At 40.2% G+C, this 21,433-nt stretch overlaps 1 long non-coding RNA gene across 1 annotated transcript in view; it reads left to right on the top strand.

The window, feature by feature from the left end:
* The first annotated feature begins 2,143 nt into the window (after window positions 1-2,143).
* LOC125693527 (uncharacterized) overlaps window positions 2,144-21,433 on the top strand; it is a 78,504-nt gene continuing 59,214 nt past the window's right edge. Inside the window, exon 1 of the long non-coding RNA XR_007377137.1 lies at window positions 2,144-2,217. This is a non-coding gene — a long non-coding RNA (uncharacterized LOC125693527). The remainder of the gene's footprint in view (window positions 2,218-21,433) is intronic.

The following is a 21,433-nucleotide window of genomic DNA, read 5'->3' as shown; positions in this document are numbered from 1 at the left end:
CTAGAGATAGAAGGTGTGTGTGAAGTGGTTTGGAATATAAGCTCCACTGTTCCATATTATCTATAAGGTCAGTTCAGTTGCACAAATTTCACACAACTTTGGGATCACAGAATTGTAGGGGTTGGAAGGGACCTCTGGAGATCATCATAGAAGGCTACCAGGATGACCAAGTGTGATTTCCCCTTGGTGAATCTGTGTTGACTATTCCCAATAACCTTCTTCTGCTTGCCTGGAAATGATGTCCAGAATAAGTTGTTCCATCACCTTCCCAGAGATGAAGGTGAGGCTGACTGGCCTGTAGTTTTCGGGGTCCTCCTTCTTATTGTTTTAGCGACCTGGAGTGACATTGTACTCTAATCTTTAGGTACCTCTCTTGTTCTGCATGACCTTTCACAGATTATGTGGAATGGTATGGCTGTTACTTCTGCCAGCTACTTCAGCACTTATGAGTGCATCCTACTGAGACCCATGGATTTTTGCATGTTGAGTTTGCCTAGATAATCTCTAGCCTCATCTTTCTCTAAGAAGAAGTCTTCCTTTTCTCCGACACTCTCTTACCTCCTGAGTCTGGGATTCCTGACGAGCAGTCTTAGCAGTAAGGCTGAAGCAAAGAAGGAATTAAGTAACTCTATTTTTTCCACATTCTCTGTTACCAGGGCATCTTCCTCATTCAGTAGCAGGCCCACATTTTCTCTAGTCTCCCTTTTGTTACTTACATACTGAAAGAATCCTTTCTTGTTGCCTTTGACCTCCCTCACCAGATTTAATTAGAATGGTCCTTAGCCTTCCTCATTGCCTCCTTGCATGCCCTGATAACATTCTTGAATTCCTACCAAGTGACCAGAACTGGGAGAAGTTTGGGATTTGGAATTGAGATTGTTTCTAGTGTTCTACTTGACCAGCACATTTACTGTGCCTCAAAGCGCCTCCTACCTACAACTGCATCCTGAAAGAGTGAGACTTTGACAGCTTCTTCACACTGGAGCCAGAACATGATCATTTCTGTGAAATGTAAGGAGTAGGATAGATAGGATTCAGACTGGCTAGTCAGCAGTTGACCTCAGGATGTGCAAATCCTCATTTTATTCATACTGATAACCTGTCCCACAGCTTCTCGGTCACTGGGTGATTGATGTCTGCACTAGCTTGTTTTTCAACTTGATACTTGATACTGTCCTTCTAGGACTGTTTTTTTTTCTGTTTGTTTGTTTGTTTTGTACGTGGGAATGTGGTACACCATCCACTTTACTATCATCCGCTGTATATACTGCTGGTATAAGTAGGACTAGGGAAATATTAGCCTACTTATAAGGATGTAATCTCACTTCTGGATTTCTGCCTTTCATTTTGCGCTATTGCGCCACCTCATTTTTCAGAAAGACCAGTAGTACTGAGCATAATGAGGTGGGAGTGTGAAATGCTAAATGAATTGAAATGAGTTTAATAAGTTATTCTGAAAGGAATATCCACTGTCTTTATTTTTATATATTTATTTGTGTGTGTGTTTCTTTCCCTCTTCACACTCCCGTGTATCAGCTACTGGAGCTCGGCTTTGTGCCTTCTGATACATGGGTGTTGTTCTGTGGTCTGCTCCATGGTGTTGTTGAAGACCAAAATATAATCATCTTAATTGTCTTCCTGATGAACTGTAGAGAAGTAAAATCTGAGGGTGGCTGACCATGGGATTGCACACAGTGACTGACAGACTACCTGCAAGATGTGCGCTAAACCACATTTGCTATTGATTTGGTTTTACCAGACCTTTTGGCAATGCAAGTCCTAAACCATCACAGCTGCTAATATGATTCTACTAGATGAGGGTGGGTACAGATGACTCTTCTAAGAATGATATTTGCTCTGTGGCAGAAAAATCACTGTATGCCACAAACAATCTGAGGGAAGTGTGCATAGACCTCTTGAACAGCAGAACTCAGCATAAATAATCCCAGTACGCATGTTGAAGTTATACTGCCTATGACATTGTATGGTAACTTGAGTGATGGCCTGAACCACTGATTGAGCACCTGGGGAAAGGACCCAATCAGCCCTGGGAGCACAGGTGAAGGCTATTCAGCTGTGTGACCAGCAGGTGTAGAGCCTGACTGCACCTCTCTTTGACTTCATTTAAGGGCTGATTGCCACTCTAGAAGGTTCTTTGGTTGGTGATCCCTCCTCTGTGGAGTTTCCCTTGTGAGCCTAGCTCTTCAGAGGCAGATGGTGAGCACTTTTCCTTTGTAATGCTTTTCTGCTGTGCTGGTTCCCTTGTCATTACATCTTGTGTATCACTATTCCGTTGTGTTGGAGTAGTGTTTCTGATAGTTACAAGTGTTAAAAATAATATAGTAGGGCTATTATTGTGTTGTGTCTGCTGGTGTGGCTTCAAGCATAATTTAAATAGTGCTTGCCTCAAACCTGGATTACCTGTTTTCCCCTGCATTCATGATGAGGATAGCAGTCACACAGTTTTCTGACACAGCAGCGCTCACATAAGGTATATTTAGTTTAGTGAGTAAAGTAGAAACGTGTTCAGAGCTTCTGTACAGAGAAAAAAGTGAAGGCAGTGGTATTTGCTCCCCAGTAGTTTAGAATAGGAAAGTAAGAAAAATGGTAACAGGAAGGGAGAGCATGGAGCTAAGGGTGTATTGGTCAGATTGCTTGGCATGTTTCTCAAGAGAAATCAGAGCAAAGAAGCTGTAAGGAGAGTTAAGGAAGGAGAATGAAGTTTGAAGCTGGTTGGAAGGAGTTTACCTCAAATATGAGTGTGGGAGTACAAGCCTCAACATAAAATTACTGCTGAAAGCACTCTTTGAAGATGGCATTTTGGATGGATGGGACTTGAATGGGATTAAATCTGTGGAAAGAATTTGCAGTAATCAGGATGATGAGAACTTGGACATAAGTTTTTAGTTGTGAAGGTGCACATAAATAAATCATGTTGGAAGTGTGTCAAAATCTTTCTGATTATTTTTGTATGGTTTGAATGTGAAGGTCTAGAGGGAAATCAGAGTTGAAAATGAAGTATTATGAGTTAAGTGATAGGCAAAATGCCACTTTTATCTGTATTGATGTAGGAGAAATATTGGAGAGCTGAGGCTGAGTTGATTTCAGACATCCTCAGAGAAGTGAGGGAAGTAGATTAGGATTTTAATCTGATTGCAAGGAGGTAGGAAGGAAGATGGAGATCTGCAAGTTGTCAGCATCAACACAGTAGATGAATATAGACGGGGCAGTTATCAGAAAAAAAATGTGGAGCTGTGACTTCACATGCCTTTTACACTATCCACAGAGAAACAAATCGGTAAATGTTCTATGTATTTATTGTTACTATTGTTTAGTGGGTTTTCTTAATCTCTTTGGTTAATACTGGAGGTTAACTTTACTTCTTCTATTTTTTGTGTTCTTTTATCTGTCTGAGGTGTTGTAAATTAGCACATACATATGTTATAATTTTACACTCCACAGAGAGTATTCCCTTGGAAAACCCAGGTAAACCAATTTGTGGCATATTTTAGAGAATGATATATGGAATTATTATTATTTTTATTTACAGTTGAGATTTCTTTTTTCTTCCAGTTGGGTTTGCTTTTGTATTGGACTGTTCCATCCTCGCTAATTCTCTGATACGCTAAGCATTTCATTTTACAGTTCTGTAATGCAGCATTTGCCATTTACTGGCAAAACCCCCTTGACCTTAGAGATACTCAAACTACATGTATCTTTTTGTAGTAGCAATTTTTTGCTATGGCTGTTCATATGTCTTTTCAACCGAAAATCTTAAAATACTAAGAATAGTACAAAGCTGTTTTTTAAAAATCTGTGATAAATGGAATTGCTCTCCAAAATTTTCTTCCAATAGTTGAATTCAGTAATTTGAAATAAGACTAATGGTCTCCCAAATACTCATCATTGCTTCTCAAGTCATCTGGATTTTTTATCAGACAAACTGTAAGTATCAAATCTCCGTTTAATATGATTCATTGTCCAACTGGAGGGTAATCACTAGAATGGAACACAGACATGAACAATGACTTTAACTAAGTTGGTTTGGTTATTTTCATCTTGCTGAGCTACTTCTATTGCACTCAGTCTTCTGCGGAAGCTTTTAAAGTATGTCTTTCGATAACAGCTTGTAAAGGCTGTGGTACCTTCACATCTATTTCAAGGCTAAGGTATCAACATTTCAAATGCTGCTGCTGTGAAAGCTGGTGATTCATGAGCCCATAAGCCTTACGCCATTAAACTTGCAAACAGCGAATGGTTTAGAAACGGTTTTCAGCTAGAAGCATTTTGACATATTGGTAAATATTTTCAGGTCTTGCCGGCTCACAGGCCAACATTTTGAATATATATGACTACTTTTTGCCATCTCATTACAAGAGTAGGTTCAGCTTTGGACATGCAGGTATTGTGAGGAGAGATAGCTCCTGCCAAGTGGCGTAATTCCCAGTGCAAAGTAAGTTAATGGCTTCTATGAAAATCTCCCACAAGTATCAAGGACTGGGGGAGACCCAGTAAAATAGCTCCTTTGGTGGCTCAGCTTGACAGATCCAATGATACAAGCAGTTCTCCTGACAAAGAGAGTTTATCATTGAAGGATGTCATTCAGAGGCGCTCTGAATTTCTCAAAATAGGTGCCAGGCTGTTCTGAATGATATTCTTCTTGGTCATGACCTAGCCTCACCCTTGAAATGGTTGTGAGGACAGTGGTGCAATGGATGCTTGCTACTGAGGAATAAAATTTGTTAATTTTCTCCTGCAAATGATCCCCATGTAACTGAAATAGGTATGACTTTAGCTGTACTGCTTTACTCATAAAATGTGCCGTAAGTCTCAAGATGCTGTGACATGTAAGACTTAAGCTGTATAGTGCATAAACAAAATGTGAGAATTTTTGCTCCTTATCACCCTGCTGCGTGTGATAAAATGTAACGTGCACTGAACAAATCAACCATAGCCATAACACCTCATCAACCAGGCTCTACTACTATATATATATATATATATATATATATATATATATATATATATATATATATATATTTGGTATCTAAACAAATTGTTGTTACAGGCCAGCTGATTGTGTTTTTTTTTTAAGCAATGTATGTGGATGGATGCTAAAGATAAAGGCTGGTTTTAGAGGCCTGGTGTTTTTTTTTCCTTCCCTTGAGGGCACTACCCCTAAAGTCTCCAGTGCACAAAAGCAACAGCATGACAACAGGAGAGGTGCAGAATTAGGGGTGTTCTTGTTGTGATTTATACATTTGTGCTCTTTACTGTTGATGTTCTTTAAATTTTCTTTGCTGTTCTGTTTATTTGACTCAGTCACTGTTAGCAAAGGACTATTTTTTTTTATTCTGTTCTGGCCCGATTTTGTTAGAAATTTTAGTTTTTAAAAAATCCCATATATATATATAAGCAATTGGAATGCTTTTGTTAAATCTAGTAATTATTTTTTTAACAGGATCCCAACTGAACTTCAAGCTTTTTCAGTGACAGTCATCCCTTTGTTAAGAACAAGGCTTTCTCAGTACTGCATTTTGAAGTTGTGTAGTTTAGTGCTTTGAAGATCAGAAGATCCTTCTGCATTATATACTGCTATGTAATAGTGTATTATAATACACTAATATATTACATTTTCACTTTTTAGTCGAACTTAGTATCCATTTTGGAAGTCTTTCTTTTCATTCATGTATGGCCTGGGCTTGACTTCATAAGAATCTCTCACTGAACTATAAACTTCCTTTATAAATATCCTTTTTCCTTGAAAGCTATATCTTACTGCAATGACCAAAGTTTTGTCATGTGTTAGATTAAGATGTCTGCCTAAAATCAATAATGCTGAGGTAACAACATTGGTTTCTGCTAGGCTCTCAATTACTTTCTCAGTTGTTTGTCATAGGAAGAATATATGATCAGTTGTTTTCCCTGCAGGCTATAAAACCAGCCTGTTCTCCTTTGATCACTTCTGCATACTTCACTTTTACTCTCCTAAGTGTAACACAGATTTTTAGAGCTTTGGACCCCTGAAGTAGCAAAATGATTCTTCTGTAGTCTATTCCAAGGGATAATAGCCTCTGTATGAAGAACCATAAATATCCCTGGACAACTGTTGGCTCTTTTGGGTTGCATTGCACAATCAGTAAGGAATCTTTTCCTGAATTTGCCAAGCTCTTTGAAGAAATTTCTGGGAGAGATTTACTTCAGTTTTTTCCGCTGCACCTTGCCTTCCCTAGTGCCATTTTGCTTTTGAAGTTGCTGCTGTTTGCCACAGAGGGGAAATGCAGTCATACTAGTTCTTTCCAGGGAGCTTTGCTTTTGTTCTCTTTATCTCCTTTATCTGAAATAATTAGACTGTATCTTCACAATGTCAGCAAGGCTCTCCTAAGCAAAGGAATGCTTGAAACAGTACAGTCTCTTATAAAAATGAGAGAAGCTGTAATGGGCTATTGAGTCAGCAACTGCTTGTTATTGAGTATTACTTCCTCAGAAAGAGGCAAGTGTGTTTCTGAATGAGGCTTCAGAGGTAGCAGGCCACTTGGAGAAGTTAAAGCTTTGGTCCCATCATATTGCCAAGGAGAAGCTGCCCTTTCTGCCTCTGGATTTTCACATACCCTGTTTTCTATATAAAGAAGGTAGTGCAGAGAATTGAACACGCTGTTCTGGTTAAAACAAAACAAAAACAAATAGCTGCTTTAATTCAGAAAGCAAGCAATTAAATTGCTTAGCAGTAACTTTTCATCCAGGTAGTATATGCAAGAGGTTGATCAGACTTGGTGATGTGAACCTTTGGATTTCAGGGACATGCAAAATACGTGACAGTGCTGTACCCTGGCAAAGCCCTACTAAAATAGTTCACAGTGTAGAGCAGCTTTATAGGCAGAGAACTGTTATGTTTCCTAACAGGGTATTTGTAGCATGTTGTAAACAGTAACTGTTGTAACTGAATCCTAGTCTGCAGTCCTTAAAACCCAAAGCACTACCCAACTGGCAGGAACCTTGATGCGATTTGCTTTTGTCTTCTAATTCATGTAGGCAACAGTGGAAAATGCTAGAGTGTTTGGGAGCTAGGCCAGGAGGAGGGTAGGTATGCAGCTGGTCGTCTGTCTCGCTGCTTTTGAGAGCATAGGTAATTACTGCATGCTGTATACCTTCCTGATGAAATGCCTTTTGGAAAATCAAAGCTGTTTGGTTCCAAGGCAGAGGCAGTTCCTCTGACCAAATGGGGTTTAGTAACTCTTCCAGCCTAGCTGCACTGTCATTCATGAACTGTTTAGCTGCTTGATGTTTATGTACCCTCAGAGTTGTTGTATGCTCAAAATAAGCTGTGAAGTGTGGACTTGGTGCTTATTGTGCATTCAGCTTGGAGTTAAAAAGGGCAAGTGGCATAATGGACTGAGTGTGTATGTCCCATAACCATAGGAAATATGACTGCTCCTTCCCAGTTCTGCACGTTTTTCATGGGTTTCTCTATTGGCATATCCTTAGAAGTTGTTGTTCTTCTGGTACTAAAATAAACTTGCAGACCCAAATATGCACTGTGCTTGAAAACCTGTCTCTAGTCAGTTAAATCAGACCTATTTTTTAACACACAAGAGTGGAAACTGGTCTGTTCTTAATGTGCAGGTGCAATACAATAAGAGAAAACAAAAGCAACTTAGACAGAAGGTTTGTTCTGAGGACATGCATGTAGAGAGCTTTAAGGAGAATGCTATAAGGCTGCAATGTGTGCAAGCATTGGAGGACTGCTCTCTTTGTCACTGTGTGGAATCTGATGGTGTGTGAGAATCTAGGAGTTCCTGGAGATTTGTCGAAGCCTTAGGAAATTTGGTTCCATGTGGACAATGCTGAGAGCTCCTGTTAGGCATCAGCACACTTAAAACACACCTGACCTTACATGTGTTGGATGTTCCTGAACCCTTGGCAAAACATACTGCTTCCTGATGTTGCAGCCTAATGCCATACATTTTTTTTCTACTTTTGTTCTCTAAAGTACATCAAACTTGAGCAAAGCTGCTCCTTTTTCCTTTCTAGTGTTCAGTAGAATTACAGCCAGTCAGCCTTTGCTTCTGTTCTCTGAAGTGTAACTGAGATTTTTTTTTTTTTTTTAGAGCCTTGAATCCATGAAGTAACAAAATCATTCTCTGGGAGTCTGTTCTAAAGGACAGTAATTTCTCTGAGTGAAATGCTACATATATTCCCAGCACAAACCAGAACCCAAACAATATGAGTACTAATAGTAGGAAGACAGTAGCAAGAAATGTTTCCCTTGGATATTTTCCTCCATTATAAAGGAATTTCATCGCATCTTAAGTCAGTGCACAGCATCAGCACAGTTAAGTTTCTCCTAGATGTTTATAAAATCAAAATGTTCACTTAATCAAATAAGGACCTATGACTGTCTACGTATGATCTATTGATTGTAGGGCTTACCTCTCTCTCCCTCACCTTCCCCTCACCCCCTTCCTTCTGAAGCTGCAAAAACTATTTAGAACATGGAGTTAAGATCCTTTTTCTCTATTCAAATATAACATATTGAGTGATGGCTCACATCTCTGCCTTCTCAGGTTCATGTGGGATCTAATAGTTGCTGCAATTAACTCCCTCTTTTTACTGTTTTATGGTATGCTAGGATTGGTAAGATATTTTAATGTATAAAGCAGAAAAGGCACTTTTTTGTCCTGTCTTCAAAAGGGAATCTCATTTGAAAGAAGAACTGTTAAGTACAACTTCCTTCTTTGCCTGTTGGTGTCTGATTTCTCTGCAGCACTAATTCTAGTCAAGACATGAAGAGGCTGGTGGGTGATGAGACTCCTTCTTTCCTGCCTTCTCTTTCAGTTATGCATGGTCACAGTGCTTTTTCTCCACACTTCATGGCTGTGTGGAACAGCCTTTCCAGCTACCGAAGTACTTAGTCTTAACCACTGAGTGTAAAGAACATGCATTGAGCAAGCAGGGTATTTGTAAGAGCAATTTGAGAAATTTCATCTGGGTTCACAATATTGTGATGTCTCATTTTGATGTGTTCAGTGTTTCCATATGCTGGTCAGCTCTTCTCTGAATGCTTTCAGTACAAGTCCTCCTCATTGCTATTAATTACTGTCTGTGTTTGATATGAATATCTTCAGTTCCCTGGATTTTCTTACATGATTGATAAATATTAAGGGAGTGAAATTTTTTGACAAATTTCTGGTAGAATAACTTGATATGAAAATAGTGCCAAAAAGCAGAACTTCTTAAAGAACAAACAAAAACTACAACCCCCTCCCATCTTTGCTGATCTCTGTTATTGCCTTCCCTGGAGCTGATTTTGCTGTCCTTGAGGAGGTCAGAGAAGGAAAAGGATGCCCATTGCACATCTGCTGCACTGACAAGCAACCAAATGTACCTTTTGGCTTGTGGCTGACATTCTGGCAGCAGAAAGCTTCCAATTCCCACCCTTCTACAATCAGATGGGATGAACAGCAGAGCTGTACTATATTGCATGTTGGCATACAGGTTAAGTACATATGAGTCTATTTGCCTGAAGTTATCCTTTCAGATCACTGCCCAGTTCTTGGCACATGTATCTCCCTTTCTTTTGGCATGCCTCTTTTTTTTTTTTTTTTCCCCAGCAATTTCCTGGTATGCAGTAGTCATCCTAACAGTGGCACTGCTATTGGAAAATGAATGGGCATATTGCAGTCTGGGGGAAATGTCATGCCCTTCTGGTGTGGGTTCTGAGTAATACAAGCTGTGGAAGGGTGTGTGTAGTGGGTATGCAATAAATTAAACATTGCCTTTGCTGCAGGCATAAATAGGAAGAGAGACACTCCCTCATTCATTCTCTCTTTCTCATCCTTTTTAGACATCAGAGAATGGAACAAGCTGGTCATAAAAAGCAGGGCCAGGTCAGAGTAGATAAGTACCTTCACCTGTTGTAAAATTCAGAAGAGCATTTAAATCCCTGCCTCCTGTAACACTCCTCTAGAGAGTCACTCTATCACTTGTAATAGCTTGCTTGAAAATGCATTGGAACAGCTGAACTTGCCTGGATTAGGATGGCTTTATGCTATGTTCCTGCCCTCTTCTGGACCGAAAAAGCCCTTCAAATCTTGATTCATGGTTTCACTCTTTATGATGCATTGGTTGTAGGTACCTAAGCTCTGTGAAAAAAACAAACAAACAAAAAACAGGAGGCAAGTAGAAACAGTTAATGAAGGCACCTGTTCATGTAATAGGTTTTTCATCTTCTTATCCTGTACTCTTAGTTTCACCCCCCTCATTACTTCTTGTTTTAAATTGTCTGGTTTTGGGTGCAGGAGCTGTTTCTTATTGTGCATGTGTGCTGCATTTGGCATTGTGGAATCCTTTTCTGGTTGGAACCATTACTCACTGCAGTAGTACAAACACACATCTGCTCAAAGGGCAGTGTAAATGTATCCTTTAAAGCAGAGAGGTTTGAGAAGTTGTGTGACTTTGGTAGTGTCTTGGAACACAGGAATACATAGTTGGTGCCAGTGGAATAGCCAGGAGGCTTATAGCTCCCCGCAGTTCTTTACCTTGAATCATCCTGGAGTGGAAATTAAGCAGTCAAGAGAAAAGCAAAACAAGAACACTGCAACTTGGGATCTGGGATCTTCTGGATGGCTTTCCACTGCTTGCTTAGTAAAGTGAAGAAGTTCAGAAGGACAGCAGCCTCTGAGGCAAGGAATTGGAAAATCAAGGATAGTTTAAGAAGTTAAATAAAAATGTGCTTCCTTCATAGTCAACTGCTACCAAGGGAAATGTGAAAGTTAGATAACTACAGGGTTTAGGCTTATTCCTCCTACTTCCCTCTCAGAGGATTCCTTTTGTGATGCTGGTGCTGCTGGCCCTTTATTCCCTTGTTTGTTGCTGATTAATGTTATGGAAAAGGAGATAGAAATCCTCATTTACCTTTTGTGAGCTTAGTTGTGTCATATGGTCACTTACTTAACTGAAGTTGGAAATAACTCACCTTCCTGACTCCTGTATTGAGTCTTAAGTACCCTGAGTACTTATAGACCTTTGTCTATATAGGTGCTATATCTGTAGAAGGGCTGGTCAAAGCCTTCTGTAACACAAATAACAGAATATAAAGCGTAGTTGTCCAAATTTTTGGCTTGCCTGGGCTGCACATAAAATACATGATATATTTGCTGAATATAAACAACAAAACCGGTTATTTTTAATTTTTATTAAAACAAAGAATAAAAGAGGGCAAAACCCCCATAATACTATCAGGTTGGACACATGTGGTCTAAAGTGTTTCAGTCTTCTCCCACTGCTTCACTTTTTTTTTTTTTTTTTTTTAACCAAAGGCTAAATCAGCTGTGGCAGATGCTTCAGCTACAGGCTTTTCCATTTTGTCTTGTAGGCTGACACATGTGGTGAAATTGCTCATCTGTTGAGAGGTGAGTGGGTGAGAGGGCAGGGTGATTTTTCAGCAAACGGTGGGACTGACAGCTCTGTTGTGTTTCCCTTTGGGAAGAGTTCTGCTCTGGAGGATGAAAGCCTGGTTTCTTTGAGATTTGGTGCAAGCAGTACAATTCAAGGGTGTACAAATGAGCACAAGGAAACACAGAGAGACATTTTCCATGGATTATCTTGTTCCTAAGACAGCTGAAATGTGAAGGTTGTATGTAAAGTAATAACCTGCATATTTCTCATTGGTGGAGATAGTAAGAAGGTGCTCTTAGTACAGAAGAGGTATCCAATATGATAGCTATTGCATGTAAAAGCCTTGCCTCCAGTTGCCTTCTGTTGCAGAGGCGTTCCTAATCTGGAACCTTCCTGTTGACCCAGACAGATGTGGCTGTTAGCAAGCGGTGTTACTCCTCATTGCTGCATGTAGCTGGTGTTGTCTTCCATACGTGGCTATTTTCCAGCTATGTTTATTATAGACTGTTTTCTATCTTTATAGTTTCCTTCAAAGTTAATTTTTTTTCTGTTTAAATATCTTCCATATTTTGTTCCCGGGGGGGCTGCGTTTCAGTGGTGAAGGAAATAGTTCTTGTACGCACTTTGTCCTCATATGGAAGTTGTTCCATCCCTTGGATCATTTTTGTGGCCCTTCTCTGGACATGCTCTGAAAGGTCTATGTCTCTCCTGTGCTGAGGACTCCACATTTGGATGCAGGACTCCGGATGAGGCCTCACAAGAGCATAGGGGCAGGATCATTTGCCTCATCCTGCTGCCCACACTTCTTTTGATGCAGCCCAGGATATGGTTGGCTTTCTGGGCTCTATGGGTGCATTGCTGGCTGAAGTGAGAGTCCTCGCTTTTTTTTTTTTTTTAACAGGAGAAAGATTAGAAAAGCTGAGAATTGTTTTGAATAGCATGTGTGTGGCAAGATACGCCTTTTCTGAGGACAGATTTGTGGGTTTTAGCAAGTGAAAGAGCTGTTAGCTTATTGCAACAGCTTGTTCTGACTCATCTGACACCTCTTTTAATGTGGTACTACTTAATACAGTTTAAGAAACATTGTGATCCATAGCCTGTGTTTAACAGAGGGCCTGTATGCTGGATTTCAATGAGAGTTATACAGCTGACTTAGCTGAAAGCAGACTTTGGTCAGTGTTCAGTGCTTTGGAAATCCTTACCTAGCTAACTGCACTCTCCAAATGACTGGTGAAGCAGAGCTAACATAAGTCACTGCAGACTACACTACGGTGTGTTTAATATTGATCTACATGCACCTGCAGAACCAATATCTCAAGCCTGTGCTGACAAAGCATTTCAAGGGAGGGAGTGGAAAGATGGATGCAACAGAGTCCACAGCTGATTTATACAAGCTGATTTATTGAGTTACATGCATACTAGAAATTTGTAAAGTACAAAACACAATGTGTACATTACTGAAAAAGAAGCTAGCCTGAATGTGAAGTCTCCAGTGCACAGTGTTTTAAATACCGCATATTTATATGATTAAATCATATGTCAGCCAAATGTTGTCGATCTCAATATGAGGGGTGAGGCTACAAGTTACTTGGCTTTAAATTTTACAACCAGGCATCCTAGTTACTTTGAAGCTTCACATTTGAAGGATTGTCACGCTGCAAGGACTGACTGACTGATGAAGTTCTATAGAAGCTCAGACAATCTAAGAGTGACTCACCATCATCCTGTAGACCCTGCAGCGGATCTAACAGGACATGGAGAGGTGCCGGGTGTGGAAGACTTTTCTACTGCAATATTAAATATCACGAGTAATAGATGGCCTTAAAGATCATATGGGAAATACATGGCAAAACTTAGTTATATGATCATAGAATGGTTTAAATTAGAAGGAACCTTAAAGACTATGCATTTCTAACCCATGGCCATGGTAGGGATACCTCCCTCTGGATCAGCTTGCCTAGAGTTGCATCCAGCCTGGCCTTGAACACCTCCAGGACATCCACAACTTCTCCAGGCAGCCTGATTGAGTGCCTCACCACCCTCTGAGTAGAGTTTCCTGATGTCTAATCTAAATCTACCCTCTTTTAGTTTAAAGCCACTTGTCCTCTTGCTATTCTGTCTGATAAAGAGCTTATCTCCAGATATCCTGTGGGCCCCTTTAAGTGTGGAAAGGAGCCTTCTCTTTTCAAGATTGATCAGCTACACAACTCAGCCCCTCTTCACAGGAAAGATGCTCCTGCCCTCTTATTATCCCTGTGGTCGTTCTCCAGGCTCGCTCTAATGGGGCCATGTCCTTATTCTGAGGGGCCCAGAGCTGAATGCAGTGTTCAGGCGGGGTCTCATGAGAGCAGAGCAGCAGGTTCCTTATTCCTTGCTTTACCTTCTGAAATACTCTATCTTGGTAAAAAGAAAGGGATTATATTGCTGTGACTTCTCATAACACTTTGATTCTGTATCAGCAGTTCTGAGAGTTGTATAAGCCCTGACAGATCTCTTTTTTTTTTTTAATGTCATATGAACATGAGTCATTACTGATGCTTTGATTCCAGGATCTCTAGTCCTAGGCAGTTGTAGTTACATTACAAATTCAATAGAAAACCCAAAAGAGAGGTTTTCTCCGGGTAATCTGGGGTATCTATTCTATAATAAAGATCTCTGAAAGTAGAACAAGCCACTATTGTAGCTCTTTCTCCCTGCAGAGCACTGGAATGCTGGATGTTACCTCCTTTCTATTGCCCTCATCTATATCCCAAGTAATTAAACTTGGTGAAAAACCCTGTGAAAAGCAACTGTTGTTGGGCAACTCTTGTTATTCCTGATTGGAATAAAAATATTCATTTAGCAGAAATGACTTAAGCTATGTAGTCTCCTGAAGCTTAGTCAGGCTTTGTCCATAATGTAGTTAAAGCCCTTCTCCTGTAGGAAACTAGCAGAGAATTACTTATTGCAGGTGTAACGAATTACTTATTGCAGGTGTATTGAAGGTGTAAAAATTGTAGTACAGTGTTCAAATATCTCGGTATTATTATTTGCTTAAAGATCTCCTTAGGTTTAAGACTTGCTTATGCATAATCTGAGTGAGGCCTTTGTTTTCTTGAATTTATAAAATTTGGATGAGCTAGTGAGAAGAAAGTGAGTGTTCTTTAGGTAGAAAGCAACAGTCACTCAAATCCCAGGTGCAGAAAGGATGCTCAACCCTTGCCAGAAATACTGTGGTCTCTAATTGTGAAGCAGCTAGTCTGCAGCCAAGCTGGCTCTGGAGGAAAGGTGGAAGTATTTGATCTCAGCTGTGTTGCCACCTGTATCACGCCAGGGAAGTTAAATGCACTGAAAGAGCTCTGCCTACCATTGATTTTATTTCTTCCAAATGAAGAATATGTTGATAAATGGCTGATGAAATGAGGTAGCAGTGGGTAAATGGGCACCCTACCATAATCCTTTTTTTGTGTCTGGAGCCACTAACCCTGGCACAATTAAAAGAGCTGCTACTTTACAGTAATGGCAATGCTATGAAAGTAAATGGTGGGCCAGTTCCTGCCATTTGTGATAATTTGATGAGAATCTGAAATATAATAAAATCATTTAGAACCAGGAGAAAAATACATTGCTCTGAGAGCTTCAGGCCTTGCTGTTATGGTCCTTCCCTGCCTTTGCTGGTGTTCATTTCTAAGAAACCTCCTTAGAACAAAGTGGCATAGAACCAGAGATATGGTTGTGTTGCATAGGCACAGTTGTAGAGGCATGAAGAAGCTTTCTATGCACACACCGCAGTGAACAGAGTATGTCTGGTGCCTTTAGGCTTCAAAGAGTGTCTTTTAAAAAAACAGACATCGAAATTCCTGAAGATGGAGGCAGGCAGAAGAGCAGGCTTCTTTGTCTGAATCTGCTGTCACTGAACATAGAGACAACTTCCTGATGTGTCACTTCGCATCCTGGCATGCCGGTTATCCACTAGGATGGAGTCCTGGGAATGTCTTGCACTGGAGCTGTTTTCACTGAAACTGCAGGGCCTCTATTCAAGAAGCAATTAAGTGGAGCCTTCTTTAACTGAGAAACTCAGGTTTATTGCAGATTGGCTGCTCTTGAGTTAATTCCCAGAAGTCTTTGACTATGAATATAGTATAGAGTTACCTGATCCATGAAAGAGGGCTAAAAAGGAAACTGAAGAGACAGAAAACCAGCTAACTTAGCATGTGGCAATTAAGAGTTCAAAGTAAGGAATGAGTGACGTTAAATTAAATTGAGTTAATCAGATTGGGCTGTTCATTAGGATATTAAAATCTACAAGAATCAATAACTTCACGACTGTCATGTATCAGCATAGATGGTCTATGCTGACTGACCAGCTCATGTAATCTTTCATTGTTGAGGATGGTTGGCACAGAGGTAAAAGGAAGTAACCAGAATGTTAAATGCGAGGAATAATATATCCAAATATTAAGCTGCAAAGTGAAATGTACGTGACAACAACTTGATTATGTCTAAGTTATGTGAACTGGTCTAGCAGGGTCTCTGTGGAAGACAGAATGCATAGATGGTTAAAATGGCTTCTCTGGGTGACTTGGAGGCACTGGTAAAAGCCTGGAAACAGGCTGGCTGAAAATGTCACATCAGAGCAGTGCTGCATCAGAAAATGGGCTTTTCAATTAAATGTAATTCTTCATTAAAAATGTAACTGTGAAATAACAATACCATTCAGGAGAAAACCCTCAGGTAATCAGAGTGGAAGCCAACAAGACTGTATCTCCTTACAGGGGTCTTTGAAGATATTTGAGTTATTTTTGTAGCATTGTCCTGGAGAGGTTAAGTACAAAAGTTATTCTCTTGCTTGAATAATTCTAAAGTGACTATGTTTAATTTTCACCATAGTTTTAGTTCTGGTTGAATGGGTTTGAAGGGAGTGATGAACGATGCCCTGTCTAGTAGAGGCACCTTCCTGTGCACAATAGTGTTTTGTTTTACACATCTATCAAAGAAATAACCGAGGTGTTAGAAATGACACATGAATTTCTGTCTGGCAATAAAGGACCTGACTGGCTGTGTTACATGATAGTGATGGTTGCAATATAACAATCTTGATGGATAAAACAGTATCTAACCTTTGGGCTGGGCTGTTTAGGTCACCAGTTTAAAATTGGAGAACCATCCATATGAGTTTACATTTCCATCCTTATCGTCTAACACTCTGCTTTTGTTCTGTATAGCTGCTGCCTGATTTTTCACATGCTATAGAAATTCTGTTGTCTATTTACTCAACAAATGGCATTGTACTTTGTCTGATTTGCCACGCTTGCTTTGTACTTGTGGTCATCTTCTCCTCTGAGAGTCCATATTTAATATTCTTAACTGCGGAGCAGATCAAATCCGTCTCTGTGAAGATGAGCTTTTGAACTTGATGGTGAATGAATGATTGACAAGGTGCAAGAATTTTTCTGTCAAGGCTGTGACATGTCATTTGTTGAAAAAGCTATTCAGCTGAATGTTGTACTCATCTGAAAGCTAGGAGAGTGAGGAATATGCCAGATTATCAAAAGGATGCTGCTTGATGTCTAGTGGCACCATTAGTGACATTTTGATGCTAATGAACAAGGGAGCACTTTCTGCTAGGAAAATTATGCTTTTTAAGGTTGGAAGAGGATGCTTTATGAAGTCTGTGCTACACTGATGCAACCTATATAAATGTCCAGCTTTGCAGCAAATAATGAAGTTATAGCTTGTGGATTGCCATAGTCTATAGAGTGTTTGCTGATCAGATGGTGTTAAAAACTGTGTGAAAGACAGCTGAAACAGCTTAAATGCTTCCCTGCTGGTGCTTCTCTGTGTAAGCAATTGCTCTAGGTGCCATGTGGATGTTAGAGGTGTGTTAATGGGAGGAGGGGAAGATGCTGGGGAGATGGTCTCTATTAAATTGTTCTCCAGGGTGAAAGAAAGCTTAACGCGGAGTTGACTTGACTGAAGATAATGCTCTATTCCTGAGTGGGGATACCTAAAATCTTGCAAATATTGAGTGCAGCTACACAGCTGTCAAAATTTTTTATTAATTAGCAGCTGTTTCCTTGTTTTGTGACAACAAGCCGCAAATGAATAAGGGCTGTTCAAAATGCTGCGTGGATGTGAACTTAATAGCTCAATAGTATAGCTTCTCTGTTGCAAGGAACTTGTCTTGGATTTTACTTCTGAATGAGTTGGCTAGGTCAACTGACCCTTTACCATTGTGTTATTGCTTGAGGAAATTAGTAGAAGAAAGAGATTGAAAATACTTCCTACTTGCTGAATCTGCAGCTTCCCAACCTCAGCCTTCCAAATCTAATATGGGCTTAATTATTTTTAAAAGGATCTCTCGCCTATGTTGTCTAGATCTCTTTGGATTTGTTTGCTAATGTTGTATGGGAGCGACCACAGAAGTTCTAAGCAAGTTCTAAGAAAATCTTGATGTCCTTTAATTCATTCTGCTAGGACTAGGGTCATTTCTCCACAGGATTTTCTTTTTCTTTAACATTCTTAGAAAAAATAATGCATTTTTGGGGGGTGTAGAAGAGGTACAAAGGTTCTTTGGGCACCAATCATTCCTAGCAGTGGAGGTGAGCTACCTGGTGGCACTGATTATAGATTTCATTGTACGTCTTACAGATATTGTTAAGTTGCCACTTCTCTCCCTCTTCCATATCCTAGAGCCAGAATATGGTCTGTCTAATGACATCAGCACAGCCTAAAAGGACCGGAGTGCTGAGCATGCACAGACCTGGCTATTGTTTTTCCTTTTGATGAAGGCACCATATGCTGGTTGCTTTGCTTGGAGGTGGTTGGGTGTTTTTTTTTTTTTTTTTTTTTTTTTTTGTTTAGAACAAAATTCATTAAAATCTTTTCACTGCTCTCTTCTTTTCCTGAGAATAGGCTGGGTAGGGAGGTAGAGGAACACCCTCCTGCTATACCATCTCCCTGAAATTGTGGCCACAGATGCTGTCTTGGCTGCTGGTAACAGCATTAGAATGGCAGCAGCCTTCTGCAAAAGTGGCTTAAAAATAGACCCTATTTGGTTATGCTTGTTCCCTTAAAGGGACACTGTCAGTTTGATTTAGTCCCAGCATTCTAGCTTGCTTACTCTCAGCTGTGCCATCTCTTCCAAGTTGCCAGCCAATTTGGCTAGCTTTGCAATGGGATTGATACTGTTTTACATACAGGCAAATATGCTTTGAATACAGTGAAATAAAGTTTTACTAAACCCAGTAAATTGACACTTATTTTTTTGTTGGTGTTGCCTGGGTCTCTTTTTCACAATACTGCCTCACTGCTCATTTTCTGAGTTGGAAATCATGATCCTCACTTTCTCCCTTCCCTGCTGAAATTAATTTGAATAATGTAGTGGGGTAAGATGAGGAACACTCAGTCACCATCTCCCAAGTACTTTCTATCCCCTTAAGGCCCAGAGTAGCTTGTGAGAGTGGTTTCTTGGAATTACTAAGTCTCTTGAGATTTTTGCCTTTTGTGACCTCCCTTCTTCAGAACAACACAATGCTGCTAAGTGTGTCAGCAGGCAAATAACAAGCTTGGCCTCCAGCACCTCAGACGAGACCTCTGTCATCTACCATTTTGGGAGTGTTGTCACATCCAAACGTCTTGACTCTGCCTAAAGTCAACACAGTTTGTGTTATATTGTGTTGTAGCCCTGGGGGAGCAGAGTAGCTAGTTTCATGACTGTTGTGCGCAGTAAGCAGACCCTGGGTTCAGTTCTGAAGGTTTCTTACTTCATTTTCTCATTGCCTACAACATTTGTTCTCCTCTGTGCAGTGGTATGGAGATTGATAGTGCTTAGAAAAGGCTGTGAAAGCTGATTGGAGCAGGCTGAGAGGGGATTGTAGAAATGTGATTTCATCCAACTACACCTGGCTTTGCAACAGTATTGTCAATTTAATTTCCCCCTCCTCCACTGTCTTCTCCATGTTAACTGCTTCTTTCCCTCCTGGTGCCTTATTGTCCTTCTGGTAATGCCTCATTCTTTGACATGTCCCAATCTCTTATGTCATCTTATCACTTCCATCTAGGCCCTCTAGCCTCTTCTTAGCCTGATTTCCACTTGTCTATTCTTTTTTCATTAAGAGTTAGATGTTTGCTGACACTTCTACACTTGTCTATCTCCTGACTTTGAGAGTTCAGCATTGATTTCAATCAGAGTCTGCCTGGGAGAACTGACTGCACAAGTGTCTCCTATCATGGTAGTAAGTCTTTGTTACCACCCTCAGCAATGTATTTGGTTGTGGTGGACTCTTGTGCTTACTCTAATTTGCCATCTGGCACCAAACTACTTGAACTGTGGCAGTGTTCTTTGGTCTTCTCTCCATTCCTGTGTGATGGATGGGTCAGTGGACAACTGCAGAGGGCTTTTCTCAGGTGTCTTGCAACTCTAGCCTTCTTCACTGGGTGATTTAAGTCCTTAGAGGTGTGTTAGATTGAAGTACCCGCTAGCTAGTGTTTTTGACTCTTGTTGCTTCTCAGGATTTGGTCCTGATTTAGTTGTGCTTAGGGGAGATGATTGAGGCACGCCTTGTGCTTGGTAAAATGGTGCTGGAGAGAATTTGTCCCATACATGCATAAGTGGTTTGTTCAACACTGGCACATCTGTCTCTTGGGGTCACTAATGCTTGTTCCTGGATCTATGGAGGATGTTCCAGGAACTTAATTGTGTTAGTGTATAAAAGGGGTAAATAAAGCAAACTCGGTAATTATAGCCCTGTCAACTTGACATTGATCCTGAGCAAAATAATGAAATGGCTGATAAGTAATTTGAATAGCAAAGAGTTAAAAAGAATAATGTAATAATGTCACTCAAAATGAGTTTATGGAAAATAGATCTTGTCAAATTAACTTGGTATCTCTTTTATGATAAACTTAATTGATAACAGAAAATACTACAGATATCTTTAAAGCAGTTGATTTGCTACTCCAGGACATTTTGGGAAAAAAAACCAATACAGAATTAGCATGGCACACACTAATGACATTGCTAACTGGCTGGTTGTGACAAGTTTCTAAATGAGATGTTAAACTGGTAAACAAGGAATCAATGCTGAGTGGGTGTGTTTTCAGTAAGGTCCTGCAGCAAAGGTTCATATCTCTGTTGTCTAATTTTTTTTTTTTAATAGATGAATGTGAAAGAAAATAACAGATTGCTGGTGATTAAAGCCTGCAGATATGCTGTCCCCTAGTCTTGTGTCAACTGGGGGGAATGGCATTTTGCAATACTGGATTTCCAAGTCAGAAGTACTATCTAGGAGAATGTAATAGGCAAGTGTGGAGCCTCTAATAGACCCAAATGTTAAATATGATATCTAGGAGCTAAAGAGGTCACTCTTGCAGAGTGGAAGACCCTCTGGGGAAGGGGAGAGCACTGCGAGGTGCTCGAGATGCCTGCTTAATAATTTCTCAGGTTACTAGGAGGATTAGTGAGGTCTTTCAGTGTAAAAACGAGGAATTGTTAAGTGAGAGTCAGGAGGCAATTCTTCAGTCACTGGTGTAATTTCTTTTGTGATGCTGTGCCTCAGTCTTGTTTCAGCAGTGCTAGAAGGGTACTGACGAATTGGCGAAGTATCAGAGGCAATCTGTCAGAATGATTAAAAGGTCTGAAAAACATGTCCTTCAGTGACATGCTCTGAGAGCACAATCTTCTTAGTTTATTGAATTGAGGTTTAGAGGTGGCTTGACCAGTCTGTAAGTACCTATATTAGGACCAGAAGCATTCTTCCATTTAGCTGACAAGTGATTGTTGCTTGCTGCAAGCTGAAGCTACACAAATTTGGGCTAAAAGAAAAAGCCCTATTTGAAAATAATGAGGGCAATTAACCACTGGAGTGTTTTAACAAGGGTGGTTGTGGATTTGTTATCGTTAGCAATCTCACTCTTGACAGTGTGCTCCAGTTGAAACAGGGAATTCATTTAGGGGCTGGTATGATCTGTGTTTTATAGGAGGTCAGACAGGATGATTGCTTTCATGTCTTTGAGCTGTAGGATCTCTGAGCACATTACTCCAATTCTTGTCAGT

This window comes from Lagopus muta, chromosome 5 (assembly GCF_023343835.1).
Source record: "Lagopus muta isolate bLagMut1 chromosome 5, bLagMut1 primary, whole genome shotgun sequence".
Taxonomy (NCBI): domain Eukaryota; kingdom Metazoa; phylum Chordata; class Aves; order Galliformes; family Phasianidae; genus Lagopus; species Lagopus muta.
The sequence above is the reverse complement of the archived record's forward strand: the minus strand, read 5'-3'. Positions and strand labels throughout refer to the sequence as shown.